At 36.4% G+C, this 17,990-nt stretch overlaps 1 pseudogene; it reads left to right on the top strand.

Annotated features, from left to right (window-relative positions):
* Positions 1–386: 386 nt before the first annotated feature.
* Positions 387–13,657, top strand: LOC122146203 (annotated as a pseudogene).
* Positions 13,658–17,990: the final 4,333 nt, after the last annotated feature.

Below are 17,990 nucleotides of genomic sequence, written 5' to 3'. Positions count from 1 at the left end.
TCCAAAGAAGATATTCTTTTATTAAAAAGTTTAAGACTCGTCCACACCGTGGCGCACCCTCTGAAATGGCTTCGTTCTAACACGCCCCCACATCTCTACTCACTGTGTTTGGGAAGGATGTTTGCATATCCGCCGGCCCAACTGTTTCATAAATGCAAATAAAGAAGGCGTTTACCTTTTATTTTCTTGTTTTGTAAGTATTGTTTTGGCTTTTTGTTGCTAGGAGTGCCTGCGGGGGGCCATGATGTCGTTATAGACACGCTGTGTGTTTTCACTGTGAAAGTGAAACTAATTGAACACTGACTTTGTTTGGGCGCCTTCCAAAAAGAGGAACGATACATCCGCTTCTTCAAGAGCCTGGAGCTCGATCCGTGCTGGTCGCTATGATGGAAATTACATCACTAATCGAACTTCGCACTGTGGGATTGCAGAATCGTTCTTTTCACCGTGGAACGAGAGCGTCGTCCAGTCTGGGGTCATCACATGTGGTTGCTGGAAAGAACCAAGGTAAACGCTCCTTCGTAAGAATCCCCCTGCCCGCAACCACCGTTTCTTTTTCTTAAGAGAGCCGCCCTGCCTCTGCTGCACATCAAAAAAAAGGCCGCGGTGTGTGGACGCTGTTTTTCATTTAAAAGAAGCACAAACACCGAAACTTACCTTTGTTTTTGCATTGCCTTCCAAAAGAAAACCACGACTAGAAATCACATTTATAGGCGTGGTTTTATGTTTTTGTCTCATCGATCTGGCTGGACAGGGCATCACAATATTGTTAAGAGGCGTAACAATTTCCATCTCATGAGCCCGTCCTTGTGAAAATCCGATGGGTTTCGCAGAAGGCGGGGATAGAGGTGAAACAATACATGTACAGTATGTTGAAAATAATGTGTTTTTTTAACCTTAAAAAGGCATAAACACATTTCATTACAACCAAAAGTACACCCAATTACTGGTCCATTTAGCAACATCCATATGACCCGCTGTTTAATGTAATCATGGACTTTGGAGGAGTAACACAGATTTACTTTTTTGCATTGTTTTGACACTTTTATGTTCAGTTTTTCTCATTAATACAAAAAAAATTAATGATGAATTAATCTTATGAATATCTTTAAAATCTTAATAAAATTAATATCTTAATTTTCGTTTCTGTGGGTGAAATAGTGACCTGAACACAACAGTTTTGATTTTCATTAGATTGCCCAATTCCTGATTTTTAAAAGACCTGATGAATTTATATGTTATATATGCATGGTCCTATGAAGGAGTTAAAACATGAAGTTCTCATGTCTCTTTTGTTATCTTTTATTCTCTCTCATTACGTGCATTCTTCCTATCTCTGTGTTCTCCGTGGTCCGTTCATCAGTCCTTTGAGTTCATTCTGAGGTGACAACAGAGGCCCGAGTGTGTTGCCAAAAGCGATGGTTATAATGATGGCACCAACAAGCAATACATGCGAGAACTCACAAGAAAATGGGACAAGCAACTCTAAAATCCACCGTATGAAAGAGTCTCTTTTAATTTGCTCCTGCGCTCTAAATATTCCATGACAAATTGATGGCAGTCTCATTTTCCATAATGCAATCAGGCTTTGAGCGATATATCACATTATACTCTGTATTCAGCTGGCCTACATCTGCTTTTGCGGTTATAATTCCATCGAGAGCCATTCCAGATGAAGTGTGGTATCAATTTCAAGTGTATCCTAATTAGACCTACTTAATTTTGGGCATTAACTAATGAAAAAAATATGTCATGCATTTCATTAAGCTGTAAATTGGTCATTGCTTAGCAAATCCTTTTCCTACTTTCTCCTGCTGGACAGTGTGTGACAAGCCAGAGAATTGATATTCCAACCTTGCTTTTGGAGATTTCTCAGCATGCCGGCGATTTCTATTCCTGCCGTTCCAGATGAAGAACATGAGAGCCAAAAAGACTAGAAAAACATCCCCACATCCCACAGGAAGAATTCAATCCTATAAGAATTGAAGGAGTGTGCCATTTCAATTAACTCCCAAACTCTGATTTCACTTTGTACAACAGCTGAACAAGTCGTTAGACGTGCCCAATCATTCTGCAAAAACAGCCCCGACTGAGCTTGTGTAGATTTTCAGACAATGTAATGACAATGTTTCAATTGAGGAATTAACAGCTCAGGCACATAATTATAGAAAATCTGGTAGTGCTTACATTTTGAATGGTGTAAACATGCTGAAATGTCTACTGAATATTGTATTTCAGTTCTGGGTTTTGGTAACTGGATAATTGATAGAGAATGTGAGTTTTACACTCTTCTCTGCAAGTAAGTGTGGATATTCATGCACACTACAGGTCAAAAGTTTGGAAAAAGTAAGTTGTAATGATTAAAAAATACAAGTAAAAAAAGTTTAAATAAATGCAAGTAAAATAACTTAATAGATTGAGCACAAAAAATTAACAAATGTACACATATGTGGACTGGGTCACAACATTTTATCCTGAATTGAAAGAAAGTTCTCACCAAGACTGCTTTTATTTGAATAAAAAATACAGTAAAATGCGTGAAATATTATTTACAATTTAAAATAACTGTTTTTTCTAAGTGAATATATTTTTAGATGTAATTTATTTCTGGTGATCAAAAGCTGTATTTTCAGCTTCTATTACTCCAGCTTCAGTGTCACATGATCTTCAGAAATCTTGAATAATCCTTAAAAATTAAATGTAATACAGTTTCCGGTAAAAATATGAAGCAATACAACTGTTTACAACATCGAAAATAATCAGAAATCTTTCTTGAGCAGCAGAGTATGTCCTTCTAATATTGTATTTCAGTTCTGTTTTGGGACTGATAATTGATAGAGAAGTGAGTTTTACACTCTCTCCTTCAAGTAAGTGTAATATTTCATGCACACTACAGTGTCAAATTTTGAAAAATTAGTTGTAATGATTTAAACTACAGTACACAAATTTATAATGCAAATAAAATAAAGTAATCGATTTGAGACAAAAATGAACAATGGTACACATATGTGGGACTGTCACAACATTTTCCCTGAATTGAAAGAATCTCACCAAGACTGCTTATTATAAAAAATACAGTAAAAATGTGAAATATTATTACTAATTTAAATAACTGTTTCCTAAGTGAATATATTTTTTTAGATGTCTTTTATTTTCTGTGATCAAAGCTGTATTTTCAGCTTCATTTAGCACTCCAGGCCTTCGTGTCACTGATCTTTCAGAAATTCATGATAATCCTGCATAAGTAAAATTTCACGTTTTCCACAAAATATTAAGCACAATACAACTGTTTACCAAACAATCGAAATAATCCGAAATCTTTCTGAGGCATCAAAATCAGCATATTATAAGATTTCTGAATATCATGTGAACACGGACGACTGGAGTAATGATCTGAAAATACAGACTGCACATCACGAAATAAATTACAGTTAAACAGAGATTCACACGAAACAGCTAGTTTAAATTTATACTAGAGATAATTCTTAATAGGGTGCGGGTGTTTAAGTTTACACACTCCGAAGCCTCTCTAAGGCAGCCTGATAGACTTTTTGGGATTGCTAAACTTAAAAAGGTGGCGTCGGGGAAACCCCGTAGAGACTTGTGAAGGATACGAATAGGGGTTGGGCATGCTACGTCGGTTATCGCTGCCTACATTACACATTCGCTCGGTCTAACTTATTAACCTATTTTCACATCTCTCAAAATGAACGTATAATGTCCCCTTCATTTGGAACATCTCGTTCAATTAATTACTGTTATCTAACTACGTATTTATATTACCTTGTGCTCTTTATATTATACTACAGTTGAAAACATACAAAAACAACACTTCAAGCTCATTCGTGATTTCCAAGAAAGTGTTAGCCATGCATACAAATGTAATGCTAAGGGTTTGTGTTCCAAACTAGTTTCTTAATTATTTACTAAGATAAAGGTAATGCGGGTCTCTGGCTATCGGTCTGGGTCAGAGAGTAAACAGGCTGCATAGATAGAAGGTGTGTAACCCTTTGAAGAAGCGAGACCTGCTCCACTTTCGCCCATGTATGGGCTGGTGAGGTGTGAATGCGGCACACTCGCAGATGTCTCAGTCGTGTTACTAACTGGCTTTCCTCAGCTTCCAGAAACAAATGCAGACCAGGACGGCTGACCCAGTGTTAAAACTCAGATTTGCTTAGAGCGCCCGTACTGATACACAGGTCTGCCTGGTTACGTTTGATCAAAGGCACAAGCGTTTACTCTGGCACATTTCAATAGCTCACCTTAATGAAAAAAACTGATAAAAAGGAAATGAAGCGCTACAGCTGAACTATATCTCCGTTAAGAGCAGTTTTTTGAGAAACCGTAGAACTGTTACGGAACTCTCTGGTCCCTAGGCGTCTGCAAGCCTATCTGGGAGTCTGAAGTGTTGCAGATTTTCTGTATCTTGATATCAGATTATCGCAACACAAAAGGCTATTGGGTAATCTGAGATACGTGAAGATTAGTCTGTTAAGCGAATCTCTGGCAGTACATAGCAGCCTGACTCTGTGACCCGGGGGGTGTTTAAGGAAGATCAGCTCCAGCTAAGCCTGCTGAAGAATCCTCGAGGAGTCAGTGTTCCTTATTTATTATAAAGTTGATCATGAAATATTCCTCATCTATAATGTTCATTCTACTGTTCTATCTATCTACTTTTTTTCTTTTTTTCTTTCTTTCTTTCTTTCTTTTTTTTTTTTTTTTTTTTTTTTTTTTTTTTTTTTTTTTTTTTTTTCCATCACAACATTCAGCTTTTAACGCATCATATTCATTCTTAAAAATGCACTAGTATGTTCTGAATGAAGGGCAGTTATCAGATCTTGTTTTTGGTCATTGTACTCCAGCTGTTACATGCCATTTCCCGAGACAGGCTCAGAACCCAACACCTACCCGAGGTGTCTAAATCCTGGATTTAGCCGTTTGACAGTTCCATAGCCAGTTACACAAAATTACTTGTTTTGCTGCAAAAGAGGAAGCACAATAAAAATGAAGCTGTGCTGTTAGATATAGGATGCATCTGTCACGCGGCAGGTTAAAAATATCCGCGGTCTGAATTAGGTGTTTCTCATCAAAAAAAAGGGAAAAAAAATGTAACATGAACATTAGAACAGTTTAAATGTCAACATACTGGCTGATCCTAGTTAGTTAAGCTGGATAGTGACATGTTAGTTAGAGCTGTCTATGTTACATGCACTCTTTGTGAAAGCTCAAAAAGAAACCCGCTAGCCCTAATGGTCACAGTTCTTGTTTTTTAATGTGTCTTATGGCAGCTTCCAGACAGCCTTACATTCTCAGTATTAGACCGATAGTGTTTGCCAGTAAGAAGTGTGATTAAAGAAAGATCACAGCTTGATTAAGATGTGTTTGGTGGGCCTAAGAGTATTACTGAGTGCTAACAAGCCAGGCCATCTGTTGTGCTATTAAGATGTTTAACTCTAATCAAGAGAGGAAACAGTTTGGCAGGAGATGCTTCAGCTTCACTTGCTTTTGCAATATGCCTTATAGTTTCAAGGTTTTGCCTGATATATTTGCATATGTATAGAGCGCACACTAAAGTAAGACTGCATGCTGGGATGTGAACAAAGAAACCGGGAAAATGCTTTTCAATGAGCTCAACCATCCAACGATGGGGACAGTTAAAAAGAATCCACATGCTTGATCAACATATGATCATATGCCAAAATAAAAGCATGAAAAATGTGTCCACCACAGAGAAACTGGATGAATATGATCAGATTTGTGACAAACACATTAGAACGTCATGTTAATATGCTCATTTGGTGCCCAAGAAACATTTCTTATTACTAATGTTGAATACAGTTTAGATATAAATCTAATCTATCTATCTATACTCCTCCAATTCATAATGATGCTGAAAATTCAGCTTTGATCCAACAATAGAAATTACATTCTACAATATATTCACATAGAAAACAGCTATTTGTTGTAATAATATTTCCACATTTTTGCACAACATTTTTTGATCCAAGTAGAAAGCAGCCTTGGTAGGCAGAAGACATTTCTTTTAAATGCATTAAAGTGGTAAAAATTAATTATTCAAACTTTTGACCAGAATTATAACTTTCTGGAAACTTAAAATGTCTGAAAGTCACAAATAGATACAAATTAACAAGCACTTAAAATAAATGACACTTGTTTTGATATTTTATCTAATGCAATGACATTTTAGTGTCCAAATTCACATTCAGTGCACCACACATTTATCTGCATAGTGTTTTTCACAATAGCCCACATATCGTTTCAAATCAGCTTCACAGTAAATGAATGTTTCTACATTATAATTAAGAGTGATCTATAATGTCCATATGGCATAAATGTACAGGTCTAAGATTATACAAATCATTAGTTAATGCCACATGTTCATTTAAGCAGAAACGATGAACACAATGATTACATGATGTCATCATAATGATTACAATATAAGGACATTCTAGAAGTTTTCAAACAAATATTAGTAAAGTTTTCTAAAAATATTTTTGGGGCTCCTGTATGTTTGCCTGTATGCATTTGTTCAGGTCTTGTTGTGATACATTTGCAGTGTTTTCACCATGTGTTGCTCTTGTACACATTTGTAGCATTTGTACACATAACAGCAAATGGAAACATGCGTTCAAGCACACAATGCATTCAGAGGTTATATTTGCTTTGTTGTGATAAGGCTTCTGCCAGTCTATGATCCAAACTGTAGAGACCAAATGGGTAGTGACGTGTGTGTGTGTGTGTGTGTGTGTGTGTGTGTGTGTGTGTGTGTGTGTTTGTGTGTGAACTTTGTTTGTTGGTTTTTTTTGTGTGTGTTAATGATATGTAAGGGTGTCAGACACTCGAGCAATCAGTGTTTGCATTCACACCTTCAGCGGTGCAGACTGAGAGCCGTCGTTTCCACGCCAGACTGTTTGAAAAAGCTTCATGCATTCTGCAACACGTGAAGCAATATTCAAGGAAAAAACTAGCATTTTGAGATATTTTCAACTTTAAATCAAGACCACACTCATATGTTCATGAGTCAGTGACAAATGGATATGTGGATGCAACAAATCAGTTTTGAGGGATTTAAAAAGGATTTGAAAACTTTATTTTAATCATTAAAGCAATTGAAAACGACGAGTGCCTTAGAACTCTCTAAATGACTTAATTATTTAATTTAATATCATTTAGCTTCATATATTTTTGTTCCAATAAATTGTCATAAACTCTGAATTAATAGGTTTTTTGTTTTGTTTTTGTGTTTTAAAAAAGTAAATAAAAAGATCATGAAGAAGAGAAATGCTGACTATGTGTGAGTGAACCCTATCATTATTTTCAGATTATTCCGGAACATAAAATCATGACTTTCTAAATCATGAATATCATTAAGGTGTCAAACTGATCTTGCCATGTCATAAAAACACCAAAAATTTGTTGTTTTAAGAAAATTACTTATAATTAATAAAACTTTTATTTAATTTTATCTTTTCAGCCATGTTACATTTTTAAATAAAACTTTTTATTATAATATATGGACATTTTCATTACATTTAGTCTAAACTTGACAATATATATATATATATATATATATATAAACGACATTTAGTTCAGGTATTTAAAGTATGGAAGTCGTAATCTGTATGAAAATCATTTATGCATTTGAAATATATTTTACCTGAAAAAAAAAAAAATCTGTATTTCCCTTTTGGCTGAACAAGCGATGACAGTGAATCATTTATAAATTAATCATTCTTTATAGTCTGCACTTTTTCACTGGGTTTCCTATGTAAACATTGAATAGATGGAGCACTTTTAAAACATTTACAGTTAAAAAGGCGTCTGGATGCGTCTTCGTTCTGCTCAGATGTACCGTTTGGTCTCTAGAAGTGCTTTAGCCAATATTTACACAATTGGTTTTTAGGTTATTGAAAGAAGTCTCACCAAGACTGCTTTTGTTTGATCAAAAATACAGTAAAATGTGAAATATTTTTACAATTTAAAATAACTGTGTTCTATGTGAATTTATTGTAAAATTTAATTTATTCCTGTGATGTGCAGCTGTATTTTCAGCATCATTACTCCAGTCTTCAGTGTCACATGATCTTCAGAAATCATTCTAATATGCTGATTTGCTGCTCGAGAAACATTTCTGATTATCGTCAATGATGAAAACAGCTGTGCTGCTCAATATTTTTGTGGAAACCGTGATACATTATTATTTTTTTTTTCAGGATTCTTTGAAGTATAGAAACTTCAAAAGAACAGTATTTATTTTAAAATAGAAATCTTTTGTAACATCATCATAGTCTATACTGTCACACTTTTTTTTATTTTGATTTATTTTGATTTTATCTCAAATTATTTTTGTATTTTATCTTATATAACTAAACTATATATATATTGTTTTTTTGTTTTTTTTAAATAAAGGTTCAGCTTTTTTAAAGAAATCTAAAATTTATATTTGCCTACAAAACTAATTTCATGCATTTAAGCAGAATCCTACAGATTAAAAGAGTCTGAGAGCATAAAATAAATAAATTCAGTCAAGCATGCCTAAACTTTTGACTGGTAGTGTATGTCTGACATGAAATCAATAGTTTTGTTTATTAGGGTCTCCCACAGGCAGGGTGTGAAACAGCTGTGACTCAATAGAGAGCCATAGCAGGGGATTTTAGGAGTGTGTGAGTGTTCATTGGTCAGCAGACGGGCTCATTTGCATATACCATGACCTATATCTGATAGGTGGGAGCTGGAGACACCAGAATCTGCTGCAAGCAGTACTAGTGATGACTGAATGAAGAGCTTTCATTCTCACATTTCTTTTAAGTGCTTTGTTTGTTTGCTGTTCTTTACTCAGTAAGGTTTGTAGACATGTGAAGTTCTACTGCAGTTACTTCATGCTTCTGTGCATGATTTTCAATGTCAGCTGCACCACAACGGCACGCCACGCATGAGGAAGACGCACCTGGGACAGAGATTGGAAACCTTCTCAAGACCTTCCGAAAATTGGACAAAGCGCGGAGGATCCTAGAGCATCATTCAAGTTTATACAGTGAAGACGAACTCCATCATTCTCAAGATGAGGCAAATCGACGGCTTTTAATATGGGGAGAAGTCATCGAATCGTGAGCAGCTTTGGTCAACCATCTCCACAGTGTCTTATAAATTTTTGACGCCGTGGCCTTCTCCAAGGAAAAAATTCCGCCTATCTTCATGCTCTAGATCGAGGTAAAAGACATTAACTATCATTCACCTCAGTCTACACGCACACCAGACGATTGGATATATCAGAAAACGCACCTCTGAACTCACGATTTCCGCTGGACGCCGCTGTGGATCACGACGTCGGAGACAATTACGTTCAAAGCTACCATATTTCACACACAAACCATTTCGTCGTTGAAGTCAGCGCTCGTGAGGATGGAGAAAAGTCAGCTGAACTTGTTTTGATCAAGACGCTTGACAGAGAAACCGTAAGAGTTTTATATTAAATCGAGGACGGCGACTGATGGCGTGGACTCGCGAAATCGCCTCGACGCACCATTTACATCCCGAAGTTCTGACTTAACGCATAACAGCCCCATCGCTCAACACAACCGCCTCAAAGTGTAAACTCAGCGAAGATCGCCCGTCGGCTCACGTGTGCTGTGCGTACGCTGATCCCGACGCCGGCGCTGCGGAGAAGTCGTACGGGTTCATCGAAGGCTCCCTCGAGCGAAGTCACAATGTGTTTTCCAGATCGACCTCATCACCGGAGAACTGACCCTCAAAGACCTGTCGACTACGAGACCAAGAAGTCGTACGAGTTGCACACCGCCTCCACTGGGGCAACAATTCGGTTTCTTCTACCTGCGTCAAGCAATTGCTCACATCAGCCGACGGAACGATAATGCACCTGAGATTACCATCAAACCAATGACTTCCACCAGTGATGGAGTGGCGCTCTCATCACCGCATCTGCGAGCCAAAGAAAGTTTCAGAAGCTCTCATTAGCACCTCAGACGCAGATCTGGGTCCCACCGGCCACGGCCCAGACCAGCAGTTTGAAGGACACGGCATTTTAAGCTGCAACAAGCCTACAGCTTACACTTTTGCGATTGTAACAACCACGACTCTGACAGAGAAGCCATTCCAGAATACAACCTCACTGTGATTTCTGAGGATTTAGAACTCCTCCGCTTAAAACCGTTACAAACATTATACCATTCGCGATCACAGACTCCAGAACCAGAACGCACCGATGTTTAGCAAAGCTCATCTTATGACATCTCTCAGTTATAGAAAACAACATTCCCGGTCGCATACATGACTAATGTGGTTGCACGCGACTTCGACGCTGGGGAAAAAATGGAAAAGTCTCCTACAGCCTAATCGACAGCTTAAAACGCCAGACGGCTCGGCCGATTTCTACATTCGCTTCCATCGATCCTCATTCTGGCTTCTTGTACACGCCAAGCATCGCTCAATTTTGAGACTCTTGAAAGAAGTCGAAGTCAGCGGGTCAAAGCCAGCTTATAAAGCAAGGCCTCCTTGGCCACATCAAGCACGACCTTTAATTCAATCTGCGTGGTGGACGGTGAACGACAACTTTCCGTGATTTCATATCCAGTGTTACTTAAACAATCCCTACTGACGCCCCTGGATTCCTTTCTTTAATGCTCAGAGCGGCTATTTAGCGTTAAGATTGATGGCTCAAGATGAAGACAGCGGGCGTGGAATAGCGAAGCTTAGTTTCCATATTCTAGAAGACGATGGCGGGCAAACTTTTTCCATTGATAAAACAGCGGCTTACATCGTGATTGAAAACGAAAAACTCACTGCATCATATGGAGACATCCTGCAGATTAAAGCGTCAGTTGTTGACAATGGAAGACAGCCTCTTTCTAGCACAGCAAACTGGGTCCGGTTTTAGTGACAGATACTGGTGCTCAAGAGGACCAGGTGGTTATTTTATCCGATCCAAAAAATGAAGAGACTTTAGAGTTTGATGTGTGGACTGCAGTGATTATTGGTTTCATTGGATGCTGTGTGCTGTTGCTGATCATGCGATTATCATCCTCACACCGCGGACTTGTACCCATCAAACGAAGGCGAAGAAACTTTGGGAGAGATGCCATGTATGGATCAACCCCGGCTTTCCAAGAACAGCCCTTCCGCTCAAACATTTACAGCGCCCTACCTTCCTGTAGACACGAAGGCTTACTCAATGCAACCTCTGTATGAAGATAAAAGCCTGGATTTTGAAGAAAAGGTGAGTTGTTCTGGCTGAACGCTTTCTTGCTGTATTGATGCACCTTTCCATTTATGCCAGCATATTAACTTTGAGCTTTTTTGTTTTCATAGCTGTTCCCTGCCGTTGCAAACCTTTTGAACAAACACTTTTATGGCAAGATGAAAATACTGTATGCAAAGGAGGTAAGAATGTTGTAGTTAGTGTATTAGCCTACAGGGGCCTGTTCCATAAAACAAGTTTACCAAATAAGCCAGGCTTATTTCAGCAAGTCTGACTTATTTTGAACCAAATCACCTGACAATAAATCAGACTAACTGAAATAAACCTGGTTTATTTTGGGGCCTATTTTATGAAACAGGCCCCCTGATAATTCCTCATCTTAACTGCTAGACTATAATTTAATAACAATCAAAATAGAAAAAAAAAAAAAATAGTTTGAGACTTTTAGTTAAAAAATGCTTTCATGATATAATTGAAAAAAAAAGTAATATCATTAAAAACATTACTAAAACTATTAATTTATTTAAAAACGATTTAAAATGATTATATTCAGATTATATAACCAGGCATAATAATTAGAGTGACAAATAACCATGAATTTGAGAATGAATATGAATCTGAGTATCTGTACAAAGAGTCACTATGATCAGTGACACTCATTTACTTTGGGTTGAGGATTAGTGCATCTGAAATAATACTTTATTCTCCATTATAGTGTAACTTTAAAAAAAATCTGATTATATCATCAGCACAATAAAATGAGTGACTAGTGAATATGAATTTGAGAATGAATATGAATGAAGAGTCACATGATCATAAGCACTTATTTACTTGCCTTTAATTAGTCATCTATAAATAGTGCACTTTGGAAATATCTCATTATAACTTTTTAAAAATTCTAAAACTCATTTATTTCCATGTTTAAATGCAAAACTTTCTTATACTTTAGAACCACGCCATGGTTTCAACTCACGGTCAATGAATATACGTGAAACTGGGATAACTATAAACATGTTTAATATGCAAACAGATCACTTTTTGATTCTGATCGACTTAGTCTCTCTTTACAACAGGTCATGAACTGAAGCATGAGGCGCTGGCATATTAGTCATGTCCCAGTGAATATAGTGTTTTGATCTGCATTGGAATATCAATAATCAGATAGAGTGCTATTCAGCAGCCGCTAACATTCTGATCTGATTGTATTCTCAGTGGCAGCAGCAACACAGATCAGCTGAGCGTGAAGGACAGCGGCAAAGGAGACAGTGATTTCAATGACAGCGACTCTGACATGAGCGGAGCCGCTCTGAAAAGAGGCCTGACAACCTTCCAGCCGCTGGCCAGAGGTGCGCAGCAGTTATCTGACAGACCAGCTTTACAAGGTTTTCTTTGAGTGTGTTGTCTTCTCCAGTACTTTTGTCTCATTTTCAAACATTTAAACATTCCTAAATCATGATACGCTTATTTGAGATGCAAAATTACATAATGTCTGGAAAAGTGATCAAAATTAAATGAGTTTTCCTCCTTAAAAGAGAAAAAAAATATCAGCCAATGGGGTTCAGAAATATAATCTTGTCTCCTCTTTCAATTAAATACATTTTTTTAACACAATTGGTGGATTTTTGTCTTGTTTTTAAGCATGAACTCACTTAATTTTAATACATTTTTCAGAAAACAAGACTTAATAACTTGATTTAGTTTCTCAAATAAATCTTGATTTAAGAATGTTTAGGTATTTTTACATATGAGAATAAAAAAACAAAACAAAAAAAAACAAATGAAAAAAAATCAAATCAAATGTGCGATTTTTTTTTTGTTTGTTTGTTTGTTTTTTTATTTTAGACTGGAAATTTTTTTTTTTGAAAATTTAAAAATCGATACTTTATCGGAATGGTATAAAACTCGCGTAAGGTTTTTGAAAATATTTAAAATATATATAAATTTAATTCCATAAACTATATTGTACACGTCACATTTAAAGAAATACCTTATTTGTTGTCTATAAAACATGTGAACATGTGACACATTTTAATAAAAATTAGTTTACAATGTTCCTTTTTTTTTTTTTTTTTGCCTAATCAGAAAACAAGACAATTTTTTTTTTTTTTTTTTTTTTTGCAGTGCTGTATTTTATTAAAATATCTTTTTATAATAAGATAAATTTACTTGGTTTACTAGCAAATAGTAAAAAAAAAAAAAGATACTTTGAAAAAAATGATTTTTGCAGTGCATTAAATTCCTTTTTTTTCTCTTTAAGGTGCATGCAACAGCGCAGGAGACTGGAAGAGCAAACTCACGCTTATCCAGACTACAAACATGCATCGCCCCTCCCGGCAGCACTCTACACCGCCGGATTCGCGACCGGTTCACAACACGACCCCATCAGCCAGTTCCTCACTCCTGGAGAGAAAGCCACAGTAAAACCAACATGTCGAACACTCCAGAGATCGGACGGGGAACACTGCCTTCATACTCGCCCATCAGACGCTGGTCAAGAGCAAGCTGAGACTGTCAAGGATGCGTTTTCTGGTTTTAGGTTCATCTGAAGTTATACTGCTTTTAAATATCAAATAAGAGTCTGATTCGTCGAATATGATATTTTAGCTGAAACTTTCCTCAGCAATTCAGCAATCAGTATTTTTGATACTGGTTTGCCGTGACATACTACTAACAAGTGTTTTCCTTTCCTTTCTTTTTCTTTGTTTTTTTTTTTTTTTTTTTTAATTCAGGAAAATATATTTAAGAACAGCCTGTGTGAGTTAAACTCATATGTAAATATTTGTATATTTTGTATTATGTCTTTTCCAGTGAAAACAAACACTTTTTGTGCTGCTGACTCACCAAAACCATGGATTTTCTGTGAATAATTTTGCAAATAAGTACCAAACCAATTTAATTTCTTTTGTAGATGTTGTTAGCTATGAGTTTGTATGTCTTTGTAAAAAAGTTATGGAATTTGTTTGAATGAGATTTTTTTTTATCGTGATTTATATTTCCAGAAATTCTTAAAATATGCTTTTACTTTTTTTTCCAAGCTGCACATAGATCCCCGATTAGGTATCTCTCAAAAATGTTTTATATCTTCCAAAAGATAAAAAAGGAAAGGTATAGAAACAATTTTCTGCCTAGAAAGTGCTAGTAGATTTCCACAAATAATTACAAAGAATTGGAAAATAACATTGAATTAAGCATGCAATTTTGAAGGGAAAGACTGAAATAGCATTTTTTCTTAGAAAACATACTCAAACAATCTTTATTTTATTTAGATAATTTTTCAGTGTGGATTGTTTGAGTCGAATGCTTTCCTTGTATATTTGCTTTTCTTTATTTGCATCTGCTTTTAAGCAGGCCTTTGAAAAGTTGTGCAAAGTCTCTACATATTAATTATATATAATTTTCTCACCTCAGTGACTCCAAATAAAAGTACTTAGAAGCTTATTTTGTTGCCTGACCTCTGAGAATGTCTTGTTTAATAGCTGATTAACTGTGAATTGTGACAATGAAGACACATTAAGTTAAGTCCTCAAATCCAGCCTGTCCGATTATTGCACACACATGGCCTGTTCTGGATGAGCTGCTTTGTAGTAACGCAGCAGCCACGTCTTTACATTAACACGTGAAGAATGAGGCTTAGAAGACACACAATCAGGCATTTAAGTGGAGTTAAAGAGCTTGTTGTGAGAGATTATATGGCCATCATCAGTTAGTTGCAGCTGTAACAGGTGCAGAAGCCATATAATACAACTACACAATCACAGACTATGAGTAGTAATAATAAATAAATAAATAAATACAGAATACAAAATAAATTCACAGAGTGGCGGGTTTGTCCGCTCTATGATATTCTATGACCATTTTTAATTACATAGCACTACTTAATCTATCCATACTGCATACAGTCACAATAATTTTAAATGTTTCTAATTATATAACTTTCAGTTTCAGGGTTCCCAAATGTGATTGGGTGCACTGATGGAACCCACATTCCTATTACAAAGCTCCTTCAGTCAATGAAGGAGACTATGTTAATAAGAAATCAATCCACAGCATCAATGTGCAGGTGACAATAGATTTTTTGGGCAAATGTTTGGGTGTTTAATCCATTAAATCATTACTGGTCCCCACTAAACTAGGTAATATGTGATGCAACCCACCTCATCACTACAATGTTGAAGCCAAATGGCCAGGGTCTGTACATGATGTCAGAATGTTTAGGGAGTCATCATTGTGCCACAAATTTCAACAGGGTATGTTTTGCCTTACACAATGTTTTTTTTTGTTTTTTTTTTTTTTTTAATGCAATTATACATTTTAACTACCTTTATAGGACACTTCAATGGTTACTTGCTGGGGGACAGAGGGTACCCTTTGTCTGCCCTATATGATGACGCCCTACTCCTGAACCTGAGCCTGGACCCTCACAGCAGAACATGCGGGTCAAGGTGGAAATGACCATAGGCATCCGGAAGGCAAGGTTTTGCAGTGCCTGGGTGCGGCTCAGGGTCAGCCCAGAAAGCTGTCATGTGACATCACAGCTGCTTGTGTTGTTCTTCACAACATTGCCACACTGAGATGGCAATCTCCTTGATGAAGATGGGCAAGAGGAACCCCCAGTGAACCAGTAGAGGACCAAAAGAGATGGCAGGGGTGGTACGAGACATGAATTGCCCAAATCACTTTACTTAAAAACCAGTTAACAGTCAAGTGTTGTTCATTGTTTCTTTATTTCCTGTAACAAAAGACATTTGTATTTATTGCTTTAGATTTCATTCAACAACAAAAAGACAGATTAATGTTCACACACTGTTTCCACCTTAAGCTGGTGCTCCAGCAATTCAATTTCCAAGTCTGACCTTTTTTAGGTTAAGCCTTTTCTTATCCATTTGAAGCTGTATAAGGTCCATCTCCATGTCTTTTTATTCTGATTTGCTTTTTGAAGGTGGACCTTATACAGCTCTTGTGGCAGGCAACTAAAAAGACAGAATAATTAAACATGACTGATAAAGTCTGTAATACAAACACAGACCAAATATTTAAATGAAGAAGGAGAACTGCAGAACATTTCTTACACTGCTAAGATTCTGTGTGGAGGTAGATGGACCCTCATCTGTATTAAAATCTCCTGCCATATTCTGTAAAATGACAATGACAATTTATTCTCTTATGTAAAAAAAGGGGGAATGGCATCTGATGCCTCATACCTCTATGGGCCTCCCCCCACATTTTCTGTTTCCTGTCACAGCAGAAGTGGTCTCTTCATCTTCATCCTACAGTGAAAATAAGGAAGGATGCTTGGTCTAGCAAACAGAAACCCTTAAGATAATAATCACTGTGACAGAGTGTGGTGTTGCAGGGAGGATCCAATAATACAATGTCGCCATCAGCAACTGCCAGATAATTAAACCAATAAGATAATCATGCATATTCAATACTCAATGTATATTCTCAAACAAATACAACTAATACAGAAGGACATTAAAAACTAAATTACATTAACTACTAAATTATATGGCGTCAGTAACAAACTTTAGTAAGTTTAGAAAATATTACCTTGCTGGAGAATGTTTTTGTGCTTCATTTTGACCATGGCTCCACTTCTTCTTCTGGCTCCAGAAGGATTTCACACCTGATAAAGCAAGAAGCCAACATATTTACTAGCCAGTTATGTGCATTACTATCTGTAATATAAGCAAATGTATGGAGGCCAACAAGTAAATACTTGTCTATTTTTATTACATGCCCCAAAGAATTTTTATGCGTCCCAAATGAAAGGGGAAAATAGCCCCATTTATAATTTTATAAACTCACCAGCATTTACCCTGTCCGTTATTTTTGCCAAGTCAACTCTCTCTTTCTTTTGATGATGCAGCAGTATGTGCTTTTTTAGTTATAATGGGCTTATAGTCTTCATAAAGCAAGCATTAAAAACCTCCAACTCAGTTTCAACCGAAGTATGTAGCTCGCCATTTTTTTTTTCTCCTTGGGTTTCAATGTTGACTCCTGAAATCGACGATCCATTGAAAATGTCTTTATGTTACTCGCCGCTGTGCACGCACATTAACTCTGGGGTTACTAATAGGAGGTTGATTAAACTAACTCCTCACAGGTGTTTTGGTAACCGACATACCCAGAGTTAACAAGTTTGGGGTTAACCAACCAAGAGTTCAAGGTTTATTCTGGCGGTAAGTTAACCTTGCTTTCTGAATACACCCCTGGTGTCAAAATACATAAAAACAACAGTAGAAAAAAATATGAAAATAATTAATTCATGAATACGTTCTAAAATGCATAAACTATATATATAAGTATATTATATATATATATTATAGTAATTTTCTAGTTATTTTTCTAGACAGTTTGAGTTTTGAATATAGTGGCATTCAAACATGCAATGGCCTATTCTGTCATTTAAAGCTCATGCTGAAGACGAAATAGATCCATAAATTCATAAGAACTTGTGTCATCCCCTCTGAAATAAACTGGTTTGGAGCTGTTCTCATTAGGACCTTTACCATATACAAATCATGCAGGATTACACTTTGAATGTGATAGGTTGTGTAACTCCAGAACAGGAATAGCACAGCACAATCAAATAAATAAATAAAAACCCGCTATGAATCATTCATCTTATAGGTGCTTTCATCTCTACAACGTGAGCTGTTGATGAAAACTAAAATAAGAGAAATAAATAAACAGGAACATTCTTATCATTTCACTTTGGCCTAAAGGGATGTTTTCACTCGTGCAAATAACA

Source organism: Cyprinus carpio, chromosome A9, assembly GCF_018340385.1.
Source record: "Cyprinus carpio isolate SPL01 chromosome A9, ASM1834038v1, whole genome shotgun sequence".
NCBI lineage: Eukaryota > Metazoa > Chordata > Actinopteri > Cypriniformes > Cyprinidae > Cyprinus > Cyprinus carpio.
The sequence above is the reverse complement of the archived record's forward strand: the minus strand, read 5'-3'. Positions and strand labels throughout refer to the sequence as shown.